The following is a 20,774-nucleotide window of genomic DNA, read 5'->3' as shown; positions in this document are numbered from 1 at the left end:
TCATTTTTATGGTTGTGGAAATGTTAGTACTTTTTTTCATTTTTTATGAGATATAGAAAAGAATTAAATCAAAGATGAGGTGGATATTCTGTAGATTTGTCAGCATAGCATCCGCTACTGCAGCCGAAAGGACAGGGGAAAAACGTTATCGATATCTCATTACCATCCTTAAAGTGACCTGTTACACTTAATCTAAAACCATCGAGAGTTTTCTGTTAACTTCTATATCTAGGTGAGTATTAGGGCATTCAGACTTCATCTCCTCACATTTTCACGGTCTTTTTCATTTTCTGAAATATTGCTTAGGGGTCTGTATCGAAATGCTTGCGATAAGTAAAGGTTTCAGAATTGATAGAAAGATTATTCCGACAGTCTCTGTGCCTCTGAAGGTTAGTCTTATTAATAAAGAATTTGATATCATGATGAGCTAGTTCATCACCCAGAAAGCAAATGTTAACAAGATCAGAACTAAAGTGGGTCGTCTCTGCTGCTTAGGGTCGGTGTTCACTTCTGGATCAAATCTCAAAACCATGATTACGTTCTTTCATGATGAGGTTTAACCTCATCATTGCCAATATTAGATTTCAAACTTATTTTACGTTTCATTTCATTTCACAGTCAAACAAAAACTCGTCCTTAACCTTTACCATCAGTGGTAAAGTCAAGCATATCTTCAAAGATTGGTGAGTTGCGACAGCCTTCGTGGCTACAATAAGCTGCTCTCGAGTCCATATGTGATGGCCTAGCTGCTGAAGATGATTCATTCACGTCCAAATTGACTCTACAACTGTTGCTGACTAAATATTCATAAACACATTGACGAAACTTTCACAAGGGGCGCCGCGTGCTTCAGGATCCATTTTCTTTTTATTGTCGCCAGATTTCTTTCAGAGAAAGTTTCCTGGCAAGTTACCCGCCTTGTAATTAGCCTTCCATTCATTCAGGGTAAAAAAAAAATTTCATCTTATGTAAACAACCAAGAGTTTTCTCTCGAGGTAATTTCGCCGTTGGTGTAGCTAAAGGTCGAGGTCAACCTGGTTTTCTCTTCGAAAACTTAAGATGGTCTTCTTGTCGGCTCTTGAGGAGCTGAATTAAGCCAATCCTGTTCGACATGATGTCAGACTTGATGAATCAATCAATACCACAGGCTCAAGGCGTTACATAATCTGGGAAATCCCATAAAGATTCCATGTTCTGAGGCGTCTTAATCTAGTTCCCACGAGAGAAAGAAAACCACATGTAACTGGTTGGATGGGTTGGTTTATCTTCAGGTAAGCAGCCATTTTCTCTTCAGTCGCCAGACTCTTCCCTCAGTTTCGATTCCAGTAAGTCAGATTTCGGTGTTAGTAGGCGCGGTATTGTAGTTGGTTTTATTGTTTTTACATTAATGATCTATGACTAATGATTACCCCTTTTTTTTCAAATTTGTTCGTCTTTTCCTGCTACAGCGCCAGGAACACACAAAAAAGGCGACATTCGCTTTCACTCAATTTCTAGTTGCCATGTGTAATGCACCGAAACCACAGCTCCCTACCCACAACCAGGCCCTACATATCTTCTCATGGTTTCCCCTGGATGCTTCGTAAGCACTTGGTTAATCCACTGACAGCACGTTATCCCTGTATACCACATCGTTCTGATTCACTCTATACCGTGCACGCCCTTTTAGCCTCCTGCATTGTCAGGCCCCGATTACTCAAAATGTTTTTCCACTCCATCTTTCCATATTCAATTTGGTCTCCCGTACTCCTTATCATTATAAGTGTTGTATCCATAATATAACTGTCTTACGCTTCAATTTGATGCATACTAATCTCGTATTTGCACAATTCGCTCCCGATACCAACTCTGTCAAGGTGCAGCATATTTTGACGAGAAGTGTATATAAGCCTAATGCTTGTGATCGTAAAACAAACTTTATGCCATGCATCACAGTTAGAGGAAAATGTATAAGATAATGCACCTTTAAAGCAACCTGCTCCACTTTTCCTAATTCGTCAAGCACACGCCAAAAATATATACAGTTTCCATATTATAAAACTCAGTTCCTGGTGACGCAGAAGATATAATGTTAGCACAACATTCCACTGATCGTGGATGGACTCGAAATTTTACATCATTGGGGTTTTAAACTTGGAGTGATCTGGGTCAGTGATGTGGAGGCTTGATTGATCATTACCACTCTGAGTGGCCATAGCCTGCAAATGAACCACCATAATGAAACATTATCAGCGTAGCGTCAATACACAGTTCCACGCAATCACCCGAAAGACTCCGGGATCAGGGACCCGGCAGGGATTCACCGTTGAAGAGCACTTAGAGTTGTTAAGTGGGAGAAACTCCTTAATATTACGTGCTGCTCCGAGTTTACCGCCAGTAACTGTCGAGTCGTGAGTTAACTTAAGTCACTAATGAGGGGTGCCGGATGAACGTATGGCAGAGCAGTTTAAGCCTCAGTATACAGTAATGGAGGAGAACCTCGTGTCTCCTGAAGTGTAGTGATGCGTATCGAGTTGAAGTTGTTTTGCATTTTCTTTCGTTCTTCTCTTCCTGTTGACAATCCCATAACCCTCGCTGCAAACTCTTATGCGCTCCAGTTTAACTCATATTCCCTTCCTTTAGACAGCGCCTTTGGGAACATTGTCGTGCGAGTCTTCAGTGTTACGAAAATAGGAAAACATTTCCTGCTATAGTAAGGAAAACGGGATCACCACGCTTGCTTCCTGAATGAACTGGCAAACACTTGTCCTGACGAGCACTAACTGGTAGTTGAACATGGGGTACGTGAATATGGGGTAGGTGAACACGGATGAGGTGAATATAGGGTAGGTGAACATGGAGTAGGTGAACATTCGGAAACATCAGATTTACTACTGAGCAACAAGTAGCGCGTAGCTGAAGTCTACATGAGTAGACAGTGGGGAGGTGAGTTAGATATTCATGCTAATTACATAACACACGTTGAATAAAGACTGAAGTAAGCAGAGATGAGGTTGGCTCTGGGCAGGAGCTCAATAAGGAAGTGAATACTGGTCAAGAGAACAAGGTTTAAGTCAACATTCTGCTCAAATATTGGGTTATTATGCTGTGCAACGTTTTCTTGGGTTAGCGGAGAATTGACGTTTGGAGTTGACCTCTGCTTGCTCTTTGTTAAGCATCGCCTGGGGTAGTTAATAGAACACTAAATCATCCAGCAATGCAGCTTCGGAATAGTATCAGGCTAGCGCCAAAAACGTATGAGATCGGGTCACTAGCCAAGAGATTTTGACGTTTTCTCATACGTGAGAGTGTTAGTAGCTCCTTTGAAATCTTCCAGAATATCTGCCTTGACATTCAGTCTTTTGAAGTACATTCCACCAGCCTTTATAGTGAAGCCAGTGAGAACGAAGTATAACTGTGTGAGATTCTGGCAGCATCTGAAAACGAAACTTGAATCATGGTCGCTTGTACCACGGAAAGACTAGACCCGTTAGTTAATGCTGAGGTTGTCAAAATGCTTTCCGCCGCACCTCTGTTGACGTTGCTGGGGATCCCTAGGGCTGAGAAAGGAGTTGAGGATGTGTGCAAGGGTTAACGTTCCTGGAGGAGAGAGGCAGCTCCCCTGAGGACACTGTAGTGTGGGTCATCAGTGTTGTCATGGCACCTGTGGGGCACATCCACGTGCTGGTCCATTTGCTCTCTCTCTCTCTCTCTCTCTCTCTCTCTCTCTCTCTCTCTCTCTCTCTCTCTCTCTCTCTCTCTCTCTCATGGATTAGAGTCTGGCCCACCGACGTAATGCAAAGTGTAGTTTTAAGTGGCAAAGCCTCAGACTGGCTGAACATGACAAATGGAGTTGGTCCTTTGCCCTATTCTTTTTACAGTGTGCATAAATTACGTAGAATTGGGTCTCATATCTAAGATCTCCAAATATGCGGATGATAGAAAAGCAGGAGGTAGATCTGTAAATGGGCAGGATTGTAAAATAATTCAGAGATTAGCAAATTGGTTAGGCAAAGGACAGTTGAAATTTGATATAGGCAGATACAAAGTTATGCACTTTGAAGATTAGAATGCTAAACACCATTATCATATATCTGGAACCCGCTCACTAAAGTAATGAAGAGAAGGATGTCAGATTTGTTGTTAGTGACAAACTGAAGTATACTAAACAATGGGTAAGAAAAGGTAGGAATATCCACCACAAAGTACCTCTACCAGCTGCTTTCAAAGCACTAGTAAGACCACGCCTTGAATATGCAGTCCAGTTCTAGTTCTCAGACTTCAAGATAGAAGGAGGAAGAACTGGAATAAGGACAAAAGTGGGCGACAGAAGTGATGCCATCTCAGAGAAATTTCGTGTATGAAAAAAGGCTTAGATAATTAGATCCATTTTCTCTTAAGAAGTGTAGACTTGGAGTTGGCGTAATACAAGTTTTCAAAGTTTTTTGATGAATTGGACGACATAGATTACGAAAGTCTTTTTGACGTACAAGAGGATGCAGTTAACTAGGGCAAATGGAACAAATCAAATGAGTAAGATGTAACAATTATGTGGGAATGTATTTTTTTATGCAGATCGATTTGTTTAACTCTGGAATACTTGATTGTTAAGATTTGTTAATGCAAAGACAATGAAGACTCAAATACTGGCTACACAACTGTTTCATCAAGTGTGTGTGTGTGTGTATGTGTGTGTGTGTGTGTGTGTGTGTGTGTGTGTGTGTTTGTGTGTATATGTGTGTGTGTGTGTGTGTGTGTGTGTGTGTGTGTGTGTGTGTGTGTGTAGATTCCTTTATTTTCTCTCCAGATCCTAAAAGTATACTAAAAACTAGAAAAAGGGTGGGATAGTTGGATTTCCCTTTCGTTCTATCTTGTTAAAGTTCATGCGGGCCTACATTACCAATGCATTTTTCTCTTTTTTTTTCCTGTCGGTTGTTATTGCTGGAGGGAAAGCCATCGAACTGTTCCATCCTTACATCATCCACGTTAGAATATGAATTGATAGATTAAAGTTCAGGACACCTATACTAGACATAGGCCGGCGGGCTGTCTGTTCTTCTTTCTTTTTTTTTTTTACCCATGTACTCTCTCCCTCTCTCTCTTTCTCTTAGAGAGAGAGAGAGAGAGAGAGAGAGAGAGAGAGAGAGAGAGAGAGAGAGAGAGAGTTGGCGAGAAGTCCTTCAAGATCATTAGTGCCTTGCCCGAACCTGGACAGAAATTGCATGAGCCGATTTGAAACTCGACCTGCCTGTCGTCTGTAAATTCAAAATATTATCTTAAAAAATTCCGGGGTAAGATTTTGGAAATGGAAGTATATACCACTTTGATCAAGTTTATTAGTGAACAGAACGGTGTAATTAGGAATAGAGAATGTCTCAGTACATTTAATTCGCTTCGAAGAACACCTTCTCTGTGTTGTGTTATTATGGTGACCACAGAATGCGGAGACCTCTAGTCACCGTACTCCACTTGTGTAATGATATGTGAGATGTGAAGTGAACATACAGTTGCCTGACACTTGTGTATGTATCGTAGTAAATGTGACCAAGGGAACTTTGCATACATGCAACAGGATAGTAAATGTGACCAGGGGAATGCTGTGCACGTGTCACGAGATAGTACGTGTGACCACGGGGACGGTGAATACGTGTCATAGCATATCGAGTGTGACCCTGGAAAACGTTGTACACGTGTCACAGGATAGTATACGTGACCAAAATCGATATGCACGTGTCTCAGGATAGTATGTGTGACCAGAAACGCTATGCACGTGTTACAGGATAGTACGTGTGACCAGGGCACGTTGTCTGTGCCACAAATGAACTTCGCCTGACAGGCAGTGTTTATATTCAGGTAGCGTGGCAGGTGTAAATCACGAAGCGACTTGACACTTGGCGCTTTCTCCAACCTTTATATACGAACAGTGCGAGAAGATATTCATGAGGTCTTCATGCAATGTATGAGTATTTATGTGAGTGGGGGAAAGTGGGAGGAGGAGTGAATGCGCTGAACTGAACATATTTGTCCTGCCGCATCCAAGAAGGGAAGGATGAGACATAAAGCCCCACAAACAATCAACACTTGATACCTCATGCTCAGTCAGGTTGTGATCTCCCCATCACCCCTTCAGCAGTATATTCCTCCGTATACATCAACAGCATCTAGGTCGCCTTTCCTCCGATTTCCTCTTGTCTCTACTGTATTCGTATTCAGTCTAACGATCTGAAGTATGCTAAACAGTGTCCAGCAATAAGAAATAATGAGGAAACTGATTGTTCAGTTTCATACATCTACTGCAAAAGCATTAGAAAGCATTCTGACCCCTTTTCGACGCTTTATTGCGACCAGACCATGAATATGCAGGCCCAGTTTTGGTCTTCGAACTGCAACTAGAATAATGAAAGACAGGAACAAGTACAAGGACAGATGACATAAATTATTCCAGCTTTAAGAAATCTAGTGTACGAACAGAGACTAACATCAAATCACTTTTTTATTAAGAAGCGTAGATCTGGCAGTGACCTTATACAAGTGCTCAAAGTTTTGAATAGATTTGACGGCGTAAATCACGAAACCTTTTTGAAATACAAGAGAAAACACTTGATAAGACAAGTGAGATGAAACTTTAAACTAAACGATGTAACACTAACCATAGGAGAAATTTCTTTGCCAATAGACATGTTGAACACTGGAATATGTTACCGTCAAACGTTGTCAAAGATTAGAGATGCCTTCGGAAACTGGTTAGACAGAAACCGGTTAGACAACTTTCCATCAGTTCAGGAAGCTACAGAATGAACACAAGAGGATAAAAAGAATAGGCATATACATTAATTCCTTTTATTTTATTTTCATCCCAAACCCTAAGAATCTTTTGAAGTGCAGCAGAATTTCCTCTTTCGTTCTGAAGTGTTTAAATCCATGTAGTCTTGCTTTGCAAGTGCATTTTCGTCTTTATTTTTCCTGCCACTTGTTGCCGGAGAGAAAGGAGGATAGGATTAAAACCTCCTTAATGTTATGTACGTGAATGATCTACTTAGGTACGAGTTAAGAAGAGAGTTAAGTTGAAGGCAGGCAACCTAGACAACGGTCCCTCTGTTTTCTGTCATTCTCATTTACATTATCGGTAACATCTCTCTTATGTTCTCTCAGTTCATCCAGCCTCAGAGTTCCTGTCCAGGTGATTCCCCTCTTATTCGTAAACTCTGCTGCGCTTCTTCAGTTTGCACAGCCGTGTCCCACTTTCATATTCAAGAGGAGGATACGTGACCCATTTCTCAACTCTTGTTTCGTGGGCCAACTCGAGTCTTCCCCTTTAACACATTTCTCAAACATACTTCCTTTTCTTCCCCAACTTTTATCACCTCCTTCCTCCATCCGCTTTACTTTCGTATGCCTGGAAATTTTCTTGCTATGTAGTTATCTCATTCTCTATCCTCTTCCATGTACCTTATATTGTTTTCGTCTTCAGGTCAAAGAGCCAACTACCACTCAGTCACGATAATACATACAATATTCTTCACGGATACATCACACCAAACTTCATAAGAATCTGCTGTGCTTGTGGTACCTGGTCAATACATTTCTCTGTCAGCATCACAAGAACATTTCGTATATCTACGTTACTTCATCATCTGCATCATATAATGAGCAGTCATGCTCGCATAGACTTAGCAGAGTATTACTTATATACATTGCCTTAAGAAGTTCTCTGTTCGGTTTGATGTATGGCGGACCACCTACATAAAGTCCAATCTTAGCTTCCAACAGCCCTCCTCATATCATACATATTTGCTCCGCCAGAATTATTATATAATAAATCTACTTTTGTGAAGTCTCTATGCCCTCATTCCCTCCCCAACCTTTCCACTCCACAAAGTCTTGATACACATGACCTATGCATCCTCATCCCACCATAAACCTTACTGAAACTGGGACTCTTTAAGTCTTGGCCGGCACTCCGTTGCCGTACGCCAGTAGCTATAACTTTTGCTTTCGTGTGAGATGCACAAGGTCTCTTGTCTGGCACGGGCCCTTGTCACACCCACTGTTTGTTCTCAGTTATCATTTCTGTAGCTAGGCACGTTCTTACGTCCTCTGTTTAATGTTACTCTAAACCCAGTCTGTTGTGTTGCTGGCAGCCTCATCATTTCGATGTGTCATATGACACCTCCCGAACGCCTTATATCGTCAATCCTTCTGGTCCAGGTCTCTTGCTCTGTTTTAGTTTCATGCAGGGCTTTTAAACCTCATATCTGGTTTCATCTGGTACGCTTTCTGCATCTACTATATGTAATAATATCTGGAGGGAAATATTTACCCTTTTTTCTTTTAAGCATCCAGTAGCTATTCGGATTTCATTCGTCTTCGTTTCCAGCATGATAAATGTGTGACTTTCTGTTTAACCATTTTGTTTAACCATTTGCACAAAAGGTAAAATTTGTTCTCTATCCCTTTTCAGTAGATGCTATTTTGATTTCTGTCCACGGGCACTGGCTACTTATGTTCCCCCTCCGTTAGCTGGACCATGTGATACTGGGCAAACCACTGCGTCACTCAGGGGTGGACCATTATGATGTCCTTTCCTTCCTTACACCACTAAGCAACCTCTTTACCCTGACATCCTATCACAGGCTTTCGATATATCAAGGACTACAATATATAATTCTCAAAAATCTCTTATGAAAGATGATCAGACATTAAAGAAAATGAGAAGTGATATCACCGATGGATCTCGCCTTGCGAAATCCATTCTGATGACCAAAGGGAAGACTGATTCAAGATGCTTAAGGAAATGTGAATTGAGAAGAGATTTGAAGAGTTTTAGAAACAGTAGAAGTCAGAGGAAGAGGACGGTAACTGGAACGGTTAGAACGTCACCCATTTTTGTCAATACGTGTCGCCATACTGGGAAACATTTGCCTTTAAACAGAAGCAGGAGAAACGAGTATACGCAAATGCAAATTCACAAGCATATTCCTCCATAACACAGGTGAGTTGCCATCTGGTCCTCTGGCCTTGTTTGTGATCAGAGAATAAAGAGATCTTGAAACTGTAGGAAAGAGGGTTACAGGTAGGGTTTTAGAATTGAAAAGTGTTGCATCATGGGACGAGGAGATGGAGTTAAAGGAGAAAAGAGAGACAAAAAGAGCTTCTTTCTCTCTCTCTCGCAGCGATGGTGGACGGACTCGCTAACCACGGCTCCAGCCGGCGACCCTTGGTGACATAGTGAGAGTGTCAGGCTCCTTCTCTACTTTTCAGACAATACTAACTCGCTCATTTCTCGATTTTACGCCATTACCCTCTGTTATGAGATAAACGCCCAGAATATTTCTTCCTTAAACTACCATCATGATATGATAGAGCACACGTGCTCTGGTTATTTTCCTGCCAACGTAGGCTTCGGTAGAGGGGCCTCTGCGCTACAATAAATGCACCTCACTTTCCATGATGAAGGTCAGAAGGTTAAAGATGAAGTTAAAACGCAGATATGAAGAAGATGCCAACTGGAGGCAGAGCCTCAGTGATAAGAAAACCAAGTTACTAGAGCTCCTGGTCTGTTGATTCCCCTGACACCATGCTCCACATGACACACAGTTGAACGACATTCCACAAAAGAGTGCCCAAGACCCAGAGATTATATGGTTTGCTGACTGTGTGTTGAGACCCGCGACACACTCAAGATCTGAGAGATGCAACCCACAGATGTATGAGCTACAGTGAATAACATTCACCCACGGTCATGAGAAGTAACACCATGAAGATAGAAATTAAAGCGGGAAAATGTACGTTCGAATAACGGTCGTCCCAGCCTGCCTTGCCCCTAGATTATAAAACATCCTGAACAGGAAATCCCTACCAAGGACTCAGACCTGTTGGTGGAAATAACCACCACTATGTTATAAGCACTGATGGAGGATACAATTGTCTTCGACTTCTGCCGGCGCAGGCTACCTTACTGACACTCCCTCACATCTTACACGACTCGCTGATCATGATCGCCAGAACTCTAGAATAGGTGATGAATCAGAGTCTGCCACACCAGACGATTCGACGAAAGATCGCGTAACACCTCCTGATGCTAACCTCAACCATAACCTTATCAAGAACAGTGCACTCACACGGAACTTCCCCTGTTATGGCCCTTGGGGACCTTACAACAAAAAGTAATCTTTCCCCTCGCCCACAAGACACTTTGACCGGGGAAAACAGTCGACCAACACCAAAAAATGATCACCTACGATGATGACTATGAATACGAAACTACTGAACATACAGACGTAAACAGCCCAATCACAGATGGCCAAAGTAATTCCATCCAAATTACCATCAGGAGCGCAGTACTGAGCATCAAAACAAATACAATAAAGGCACTCGTAATAAAGGAACACAGAAATAATGCTCGCCCAATATACCAATATACCTCAAATCAAGGTTTTAAAAGCTAATGTACAACTGTGTTAAAACAGACGCCTTCTCGTTAAAGATACACGTCTGCTCGAACAACCAGATCTCATCCTGATATAAAGCCATGGTCTTCTGCATACCCAAACCTTTAAAGGTCCTGACCACATTGCCTAATCAGAATATCATTAGTAACTTGCTACGTGTTAGAGTTGGCATGTCCGTCAGGAGAGGCTTACAACATAAAATTTTCCATGAGTTTCAATTCTCATACCCTCTCAGTAAATATATGACCTCACCTGGGATCCATGAACCTCGTAACAACATACGCCAGGAGAGGCTTATGTAACTAGGCTACAAAATCCTTAGGATACCTGAGCGTGTCTGTGTTATCGATGACTGCCGCCAGACATACGTTCCTCAACAGATACCACTGGCAGAAATGTAATGAAAACGATGGGATATTTCGATCCACAATGCCGAGGGTCAAACTCATCAGCGTTCAGACTCCACTCAGCCAATTATTACCCCACGTTTAAATTCCTGGATATGGGATGATTTACCATAAAATCTATTAATGACAAGATGACGTCACTAGCAGGGATTTTATACCAATGGCAGTTATTCTATCATCCAGTCCAGTGCTCATCTCAGGAACACAACAGCTAAAAACACTCAAAGCAAACTGGAATCTGTACAGAGAGGATAGAAACGATGGCCTTTCCAGTACAGACGTTGAGAGGAAGAACACCGAAGAGAGAAGTAAGGCATTAAACAAGTGGTGTGAAAACATGGGAGAAGCGCAGTCATTTGAAATCTTGGATACAAGACAAAATCATACCCATCACTTACCCAGGAAATTATAGAAGCCGGACACGATTTCACCAAAATCTCCGTGTAGGCCGTTGTCCACTATTGGGCATTATGTACACTACCACCAAAGTAAAGATCTCCAGAAGACACTGATTAAGAAAAGGCAAAAGTAGAAAGAACATAACAAGCACTTGGGGAAAACATGATCAACACACCGGCAAAGAGATCAGAAGCTTTCTTGCAGTGAATGTGATAACTACAGGAAACTCCCGAGGCAGTATCGTATGGCTGAAAGTCAACATTAACAAAACTGATGAGGACCAAGGTATGGTTGTATGAACTCATGAACACATTGAAAGTCTTTTTGATATTACGCCGGGAGAAAACAGGAACTAACTTTATGAAACTTATGAAACTTTTTTTTTTTTTTTTTTTTTTTTTTTTTTTTTTTTTCCAAATGAAGGAACAGAGAAGGGGGCCAGGTGAGGGTATTCCCTCAAAGGCCCAGTCCTCTGTTCTTAACGCTACCTCGCTATCGCGGGAAATGGCGAATAGTATAAAAAAAAAAAAAAAAAAAAAAAAAAATATATATATATATATATATATATATATATATATATATATTATCCCTGGGGATAGGGGAGAAAGAATACTTCCCACGTATTCCTTGCTTGTCGTAGAAGGCGACTAAAAGGGAAAGGAGCGGGGGCTGGAAATCCTCCCCTCTCATTTTTTTTTTGATTTTCCAAAAGAAGGAACAGAGAAGGGGGCCAGGTGAGGATATCTCCTCAAAGGCCCAGTCCTCTGTTCTTAACGTTACCTCGTTAATGCGGGAAATGGCGAATAGTATGAAAGAAAGAATATATATATATATATATATATATATATATATATATATATATATATATATATATATATATATATATGTCTATATATATATATATATATATATATATATATATATATATATATATATATATATATATATATATAACGAATCATCACCTACAAAAAGTATCCCTACTTCGGAGACACTGAGGAACATCATCTACCAGTATGACAGCTCACGAAAATTATGGAAGAAACTAGAAGACAATGGAGACAAAAACTAGAAATATATTCAAGATCTTGACGGCAGCATTAATATGGAACATTTCCACGGAGCCTAAGAGCGCTGAGAGAGGCTGCAGCCATCCGTCGAGGTACGCAACGAACCATACTTATCTTGTCTTAGGTAATATCCTTCCTAAACCAGGCAGGAACATCACACACACACACACACACACACACACACACACACACACACACACACACACACACATACACACTCTCTCTCTCTCTCTCTCTCTCTCTCTCTCTCTGCCGGGGTTATATAGATGGGGTAAACCATCCACAAACCTCAGTTGAGCCTTCAACTCAAATCTCTATACTCTAACTATCTCTCATTTCTCAGCTGCACTTTCTCCTGTCCAACCCCTTCTTGTCTCACATAAAGAAAAGGTCATTGTGAGAGACGGCTTTAGTGTCACTGCAACGTAGAAGGGAAGGAAAAGTAGCGCGAGAGATGTTGGAGATATTTCTATGTCGAGACTAGATATATTTATTGCTGTAGAAAGGGAGCTGGTTACACTTGTTTTGAATAAAGGAAAGCTGAGCCCATCGATTTACATATCTGCCATGATTTCGGACGGAGATGAAAGACGAATGGAAGTTCGAGGAAGAGGAGTTTTCTTGGTCCGATATACCTTTGGTCTCTTGTCCTAATGGCCTCAGAACAGGGATGGTCAGTTTACGGACTAAAAGAAGAGATGGTCTTAGAGGAAGGGAGAATGTACGCCTTCGAGTCTTTCAACAGTGACTCTTGCTATACGCTCAGCAGACAGTTTTCAAAACAGACTTCGCCTTAGTTAATCCAGTCAGGGTTATGGAAGTGCTAACAAAGAACAGGTGGAGGAAGAGGTGAGGTTAATGAGGAAGAATTTATGAAGTGAGGCCAGATGAATCAACTGATGACGAGAATGTGACGCTATAGCAAGAAGGAATGGTAGCGATGAGCAGATCCATAGTGCTAGAAGAGTGGCTGTGGTTGATGACTTTGCGTCAGATCATCAGGAATGGTAAACTCAAGAGCTTCATTCCCCTCCTCCTCGCCATCTGTGTAAGTCAGGTCTTTGGTATGACCCTAAAAGGGTCAGACTGTCATACCTTTGGGTATGAGAGATTTTTTCACCACCATACCTTTCTTCTGTATTTTCACGAAAAAAAAAAGAAATAGTTTTCCCTCAGAGTTATTCTGAACTCTGTAGCAAAGGCTGTTAGATTCTTTAGTTCTTTTTAGGTAAACAGAAAAATGGCAAACATTTCAAAAACCAACACCGGATTATCACAGTGAATATTTGCGAACGACAAAGTTTGAAAGGCAATTCTTGTACTGTGTTATTTCCCAAAGTAGGTAAAGAGTGCGTACTGTTTCTTGCTCTAGCTACTGACATGACCAGGAAACTAACTGCACACATCTTTTCCTTTTTTTTAATAAGATACTTTATTTCTTCTGCAAGTTTGTAAGTTAATGTAAGCCCTTTAAAGTCAGTCTTCCGTTAATTAAAGACCGTAAATATTTTCCCGTGAGAAAATTGGGCCATGAATTTCGTGAGATATTTTTCTCAACAGGTGAGATATAATATGACGTCTTATTCCATTCTTCCTTCTATTTCCAGTTTCATTATCTCGTCGACTGATAACTCTTTTTCAATCACTGGTCTTGGATGATTGCTGAAATATGATGAGCGAAACTGACGTCAGCATTTTGAGATACAACAGTTTTTAGAACTAATAGAGGGGTCTCCGTTTACAATCACTGGTTTATACTGCCACGAAACAAAGGCGGTTACTTAACTGCCTAACTGTTTTCAGTGCAATAATTCGATCGGCGAGAAATACGTAATCATTGTATTTTCTTTCGGTATACGTATGATTGGGTCACTTCTCGGTTCTTAGTTGTGGGAATGAATGAAAGAATGTAAGGAAGTAAACCTCACTTTGATATGGATAAATATGAAAGTGGATTACGAGAGTTGGCAATATATTATTAGTAATTATGTATCTGGTCACGAAAAGGATGACGAGGAGAGGCGAATCTTCAGGGAGCGGCTGAGTGTGTCAGCAATTTTGATGGGAGAGATCGGGAATTTGTGATGGGCGATCTATATGTGAAGTAGTGAGTAACATGGCAGTTGAGGTCACAGTTAAGAGGCTTGGGATATTTAACTGATGCGAATGAAAATGGTGAACACCTCGTGGGAATTCGTGCTGAAAATGGACTGGTGATTGGAAATACCTGGATTAAAAAGAGGGACATATATTAATACACATGCTTTAGGAAATATGGTAGTTTTATTGGAGTAAGTGCTAACTGACAGGCGTGCAAAAAAGAGACTTTTGGATGTAAATATGTTGTGTAGGGGAGATGTGGGACGTCTGATCATTGACTGGTAGACGCTAGGGTACAGAATTGCAGAGGTTATCGGAAAAGAGGGTGGTAGAAATATAGGAGATTGGAAAAGGCTTGTGTGAAGAGAGATACAAAGGGAAATTGAATGTAAATGGAGATAGAGGATTGGGAGATGAATGAGAGGTATTAGGGGAAGCAGTGCTAGAATGTGCAAGAGAAGTGTGTGGTATGAGGAATGTGGAGGTGAGCAAGAGAGTGTAGTGAGTGGTGGAATAACGAAGTTCAGTTGTTAGTGAAAGAGAAAAGAGAGATGCATGGGAGTTACTTTCGGGGAGGGAGTGCGAATGAGTCGAAGATACACAAGAGACAGCGGCAGAAAGGCAAGAGGAAGGTGCAGGGGCTGAAATAAGGGCTTATTGGAGTTGGGGTGAGAAAGTATAAACAAACCTCAGGGAGAATAAGATAATGTTTTGCAATGAGGTTAGTAATATGAGAAAAACAAGAGAACAAATGGGAACATGGGTGAAGCCATGAAGTGGATGAGGGGTAAAGGTCTTAAGCACACTGAGGAATGTTTGGAAGGGGAGGTCACCGTATATCAGCGCAAAGATGGGTATGTTTGATGGTATAATAGTCCCATGGGTGCTATATGGATGCGAGGAGTGGTCCATATGCAAAAATGTCAGGGATACGGTGAATGTGTTGGAAATGAAATGTTTGAGGACAGTATGTGGTGTGTAGAGGGTTGATTGAATAAAAAATGATAGGTTAAGAGGGAAGTGTAGTAGTAAGAGGAGTATATGTGAGAGAGCTGAAGAGGGAGTGCTGAAATGGTTTGGACATTTAGAGAAGATGGATGAGAAAAGGATGGCTAGGATAGTATACATGTCAGAAGTGGAAGTAACAAGTTTAGGGATAAACGAGGAGGTGGTGGAAGGATGGAGTGAAAGATGCTTCGAGTGCTCGGGGCCTGATCATGCAGGAGGGGTTCAAGGCGTGCAAAAGATAGAGCAAATTAGAGCGATGTAGTTTAAAGGGAACGACGTGCTGTCAGTGGATTGTACCACAGCAGATGGAGCGGTCGTAAGGAAACCTCGGAAATGTCTGTGGGGTCTGGTTGTGGATAGCGGGATCTGGTTTCAGTGCATAATACGTGACAGCTACAGATCGGATGTGAGCGAGTGAAGCCATTTCTTCATCCATTCCTGGCGCTACCTCGTTAACTCGGCAAGGGGGAACATTTATGAATGAAAACAAAATATATGGACGTATGATTCAGTGCTTATGATTGTGATGATACGATGTTTAACGCCAGAATGAGAGCATCTAGCAGGCGAATTAGCTTCTGAGAAAGAAACCTCTTCACGGCTACCCAACCAACCATCCTTCCGGGCACCCTTCCATCTCTCAGTACGGGTACACCAACACTCCCCAAAGACACCACTAACCCTGTCTGCCTACGGTAAGCACTCCAGCACTCCCTATCGGCAACCATCCAACCTTCCTTAAAGGCAAACCAACCCTCCTCACGGTTACCCCCTATGGGTACCCCTCCAAACCCTACATTTGGACACACTTCAGACCCTCTTTCTGGGCACCCTACAACCTTCCGTACGGATGATTCTCCAACCCAGCTACTGGGGACCCTTTAGTCGTCTTCTTCCCAAGGATATTCCCCTCCTGAGAATTTTAGTCACCTCTCCATATGTGTCCATAATAATCTCGGGGTCACTTCATTCCTCACCATCCTTTTAAACTATCGGGCACCCCACCAGCATATGTAGGTCTCGGTCACACCCTTCAACACCAGCACCTCTTAGGGGCTTCTCGACGCTCACTTCTTAGGCACCTTTCCAAACCTTGCGGCTTGCAGTCATCTCTCCAACCCTTGCGGCTCTGAGTCTTCCCTCCAACGGCTGTGACTCAGTCATCCCTCCAGCCTTTGCAGCTCTGAGTCAGCCCTCCAACCTTGCGCCTCTGAGTTATTCCTCCAACAGTTGCGACTCTGACTCATCATTACAATCTTCTCTGAGTCATCCTTCCTAAAGTTGCGACTCTGAGTCATCCTTCCTACAGTTGCGACTCTGTGTCATCCCTCCAATCCTTGCGGCTCTGAGTCATCCCTTCAGCCCTTGTGGCTCTGAGTCATTCCACCACTAGTCGTGACTCTGAGTCATCCTTCCTACAGTTGCGACTCTTCCAACCCTTGCGGCTTTTAGTCATCCCTCTTGACTCTTGCAGCTCTGAGTCATCCTTCCAGTCTCTGCACAATTTAGAAATTTCTCCAAACCCTGCACTCCCTAGTCACTCCTTCAGTCCTTGTGGATTTCAGGTATCTTCCAACCTCTTGTATCTCTGGACTTTCCTATGTCCCCTACTGGTCATCCCTCCGACCCTTTTATCTCTCAGGTATCTCCAACATTAACACTAGTTTAGCGTCTCTTCAACCCATGCACTATATAAGCACCCTTCTAATATTTGCACCTCTTAGGTTAACTTCATCCTTTTCACCTTTTAGGCATCCCTTCAACGCTTGCACCTCTTGGGCTTCCATCCAGCTCTGTCTCCTCTTTGGAACCTGTCCAACCCTTGCACATCTTGGGCGCTCTTCCAACTGTTGCACCTTTTGGGCACCCTTCCAACCCTTGCACATCATGGGTACCCTTCCAGCCCTTGCACTCCTTGGGCACCCTTCCAAAAGTTTTACATATAGGACACTTCATCAACCTGTGTACTTTTTGGTTAGCCTTCTTCGGTTATACAGTGTGGAGATATTCCACCCTTTGTAACATATATTTACTCTCCTACTTTCTCCACACTAAGCAATTTGTCACTAATCCCTTTTGCTGTCACAAAACAGCCTCGAAAGGACCCAGTGGCCTGATGGTGTTTGCATTCCTTTGTATAACTCCCTCGCAATCTTCCAGCTCTTGATCTCTTTGGCAAACCTTTCCCCACTCGTCTTTTCCTCGAACTTTCTCCGAGCCCTTTGTCCTCTGTGCACTCACCCATCTATCTGTGTGGGGGAACCCTACCACGCATCGTTCTCCTGCTCACTATTCTAGCTTAATTTGTCCTAGGTGTCCCTCACACCCATCTCCTAAGTGCCCATCTATGTCCATCATGCATTCAAACAGCCGTCTGTGCGTGCACACCCCTCCAGTCTTCTGTGCATTTTACCAATCTTTTCCTGGTAACATACCCGGACCTCTTCTTTCTAATTCTCCTCCAGCCCTCTCCCACACTTGCACTCCTTCAGTTCTCTTTTCCAAGAGCATCCTTCCAGCGCTTTTCATCTTTGGCACCTTTTTGAATCCTCTTTCCTATTCTTAGCAACCTTTGCATCTTTCTTTCCCCAAGAATTTTACCATCACAAGCATACCTCCCACAACCGCTGCACCCTCCCATGCACCTCCGTAAATCTGTAAGTCCCCAACCTTTCATCTCACTTATGCACGAGTGCAAATTCTTTCCCTAGGTTTTGCATTACCCAACACCTAAGGACGAATGGTCTATGCACAACCTTCCACTTCCCGGGTGACGTCACACTTTGCCCACCCACCCATCTTGGTCTGCGTCATGAGTGATGATGGCTGGTGGCGTATGGCAACACACGGCAATTACTTACATCTGTTTAGCAGTGGTTGTATCAGTCTGGTTATCTGGTTATCTATACCTTTGATGTAAATGGAACAGTGGCTTTCCCGTGAGTAAGATGTAACAGCAGTAGCACTGTGATACTCATGATACGTGTTGTTGTGTTTGTTGTTCTGTACATTATTCAGTTGCACAGATGTGTTCCACAATTCATGACGTTTCAGCTACGAAGGTTTAATCCACGCTAGTGTACATAGTAAACGTTATATTTCAGCGTGAATAATATTACCGCAATGCCAGCGCCCAAGTTCGTGCACCGCTATGAACTGCTGCCAGAGAGAGAGGCAGCTTCGCCAAGACTCTTGAATAAGCCACCAGCCACGCGAGGGAAAGCTGCTCTTCCATGTCTTGTTTTTGTTTTCCCTCGCCGCAAGTATCGTGTGGAATTTGAATAATGCATAAAGAAAGTACGGTTTGTATGGTATGTAATGTATAAGTGGGCCATGCTCTAGCATGAATGTGTAAGTTGGACTTAGGAAATGTAGAGGGAGAAACGTGTGTGGAGTATAAAACATGCACGTACTCCAGTGTAACGTGAGTATACGTGTAGTTTTGTATGAGGGGTGTTGCATGTGTGAAATATACTGTAAAGTAACAGGTCAGATGTGATGTGAGGCATTGACGGTTGTAGGATATGTAGAGAGTAGCTTATATGTAGCGCGTACTCTACTAGTGAATGAAGTGAGATTAAAGTTTGTGTGAACAGAAGCACGCAGTTACCTGTCCTTAATTACATTATTACCTTTATGCACTTCACAGGTAGGGAGTTCTACACTCGTGGTGGCCCCCATCTCATGAACGTTTTCAATATCATTATACAACTCCTTAAGTTAGTTAGTAATTTAATCTCATACCTGTGTTAATACCTTTCATCCATGACTCTACAAAACACTTCTTTTCATCTTTTCTAACGAGCTTCTTGCTTGATTTCATTTTATGGCCTGTGATTCTTCTATCTGTATATCTGCTTAAGTCGTCAAGCCGGTTTAGAACTTAAGTGTTTTGATCAAGTCACTTTTCGCTCTTCTTTCTTCCATGATGGCTAAATTAACTGCCTTCAATCCTTTCCCTGAAACTTAGTTTTCTTAATTCTGGTACCATCTTAGTTGCCGTCCTCTGGATCTTCCCTGTTTATTCTTTTTGCTTCTTCAAGTGTGGTGATCAAACTGAAGAAGCATGCGTGTGTGTGTGTGTGTGTGTGTGTGTGTGTGTGTGTGTGTGTGTGTGTGTGTGTGTTTGTGCGTGTGTGTGATTACTCTTCGTGTGTGAACGGTTAGAGAGAGTTTTACACTCCACATCTCCTAAACTTGTATATATGTACCTTGTCTTTATTCATATGTACGTATGCCCACACACACACACACACACCACACACCGCACACTGAATCAGGTAAGTGTGTGTGAGTGTGTGTGTGTGTGTGTGTGTGTGTGTGTGTGTGTCATGGAGTATGCGTGGAGATGTAGCGAATTTGTGTTGATAGATGAATATGAGACGTAACGTGCCTTTGTGAAGTGTGTAGAGTGTAAAGCCTGTGGGTCTGGAGTTTGAGGCGAGGTATATGTGGTGTGTGTTGAGTGGGCGGTACATTAAAGAGAGAATGGAATGGGGTAGTAACTTGTGTTTGGAGTGTTGCATGTGCTCGGGAGAGCATGTGTGATGGTTGTAACGTCAGTGTGTTGCAGAGCACGTGCAGTGTTTGTGGAAGTGAGGTGTGTGTGTGTGTGTGTGTGTGTGTGTGTGTGTGTGTGTGGTTTGAGCCAGATATTTAGAAGGTAGTTTATGTGTGTGAAAATTTTAGACTGTCAGGAGTAGATGTGTGTATTTCAATGTGTTTGAGGCGTATTGAGCATGGATGTTGTAGATATCTTCCATACATGTTGTGTATAGGATGTATGTCGCACGTCTGAAGTTTGCACGGGTGGACAGAGCCGGGTATAGTATCACCTTTGAAGTGAGGGTTTGACCTATCCGTTCGGCCTAAAACACTCGCAAAAGAAGCGTCCGGCAGATATCATTCCAGTTTCCTGAATCGTCGATCTCTCAAGTGCCCCTCCGTCTCGACTTCAATCCGCTGCTCACTGGGCACTCATCCAATCCTTCCGGGCGCCTCTTCCACTCTCTCTCTCCTCCCGGAGTACTCCTCCAGCCCTCTGGGCACTTCTCCAACTTTCTTTCCCCACCGGCCATCTCTCCATTAACCTCTGAGGGCCCCCTCCAGCCCCAGGCAACCCCTCCTGTCTCCTACCCCCAGAGCAATACTCCAGGTATCCCTCACCTCGGAGAGAGCGTCCTAGACACAGTAGAGCAGCGGCTACCGAGGGTTCAAGAGGTAGATTACTGGGCCGACGTCATGCAAAGAGTCAGTCAGCTTGGCGTTAAGATCTCCACATACAGGTTACCTACGCCACTGTGGTGAGGACGTTCCCGGTGGCCGGCGGAGTGGGAGGTAGACAGCATCAGCGCCTCGCC

The sequence above is a fragment of the Panulirus ornatus genome, chromosome 1 (assembly GCF_036320965.1).
Source record: "Panulirus ornatus isolate Po-2019 chromosome 1, ASM3632096v1, whole genome shotgun sequence".
In the NCBI taxonomy this organism is placed as follows: domain Eukaryota; kingdom Metazoa; phylum Arthropoda; class Malacostraca; order Decapoda; family Palinuridae; genus Panulirus; species Panulirus ornatus.
The sequence above is the reverse complement of the archived record's forward strand: the minus strand, read 5'-3'. Positions refer to the sequence as shown.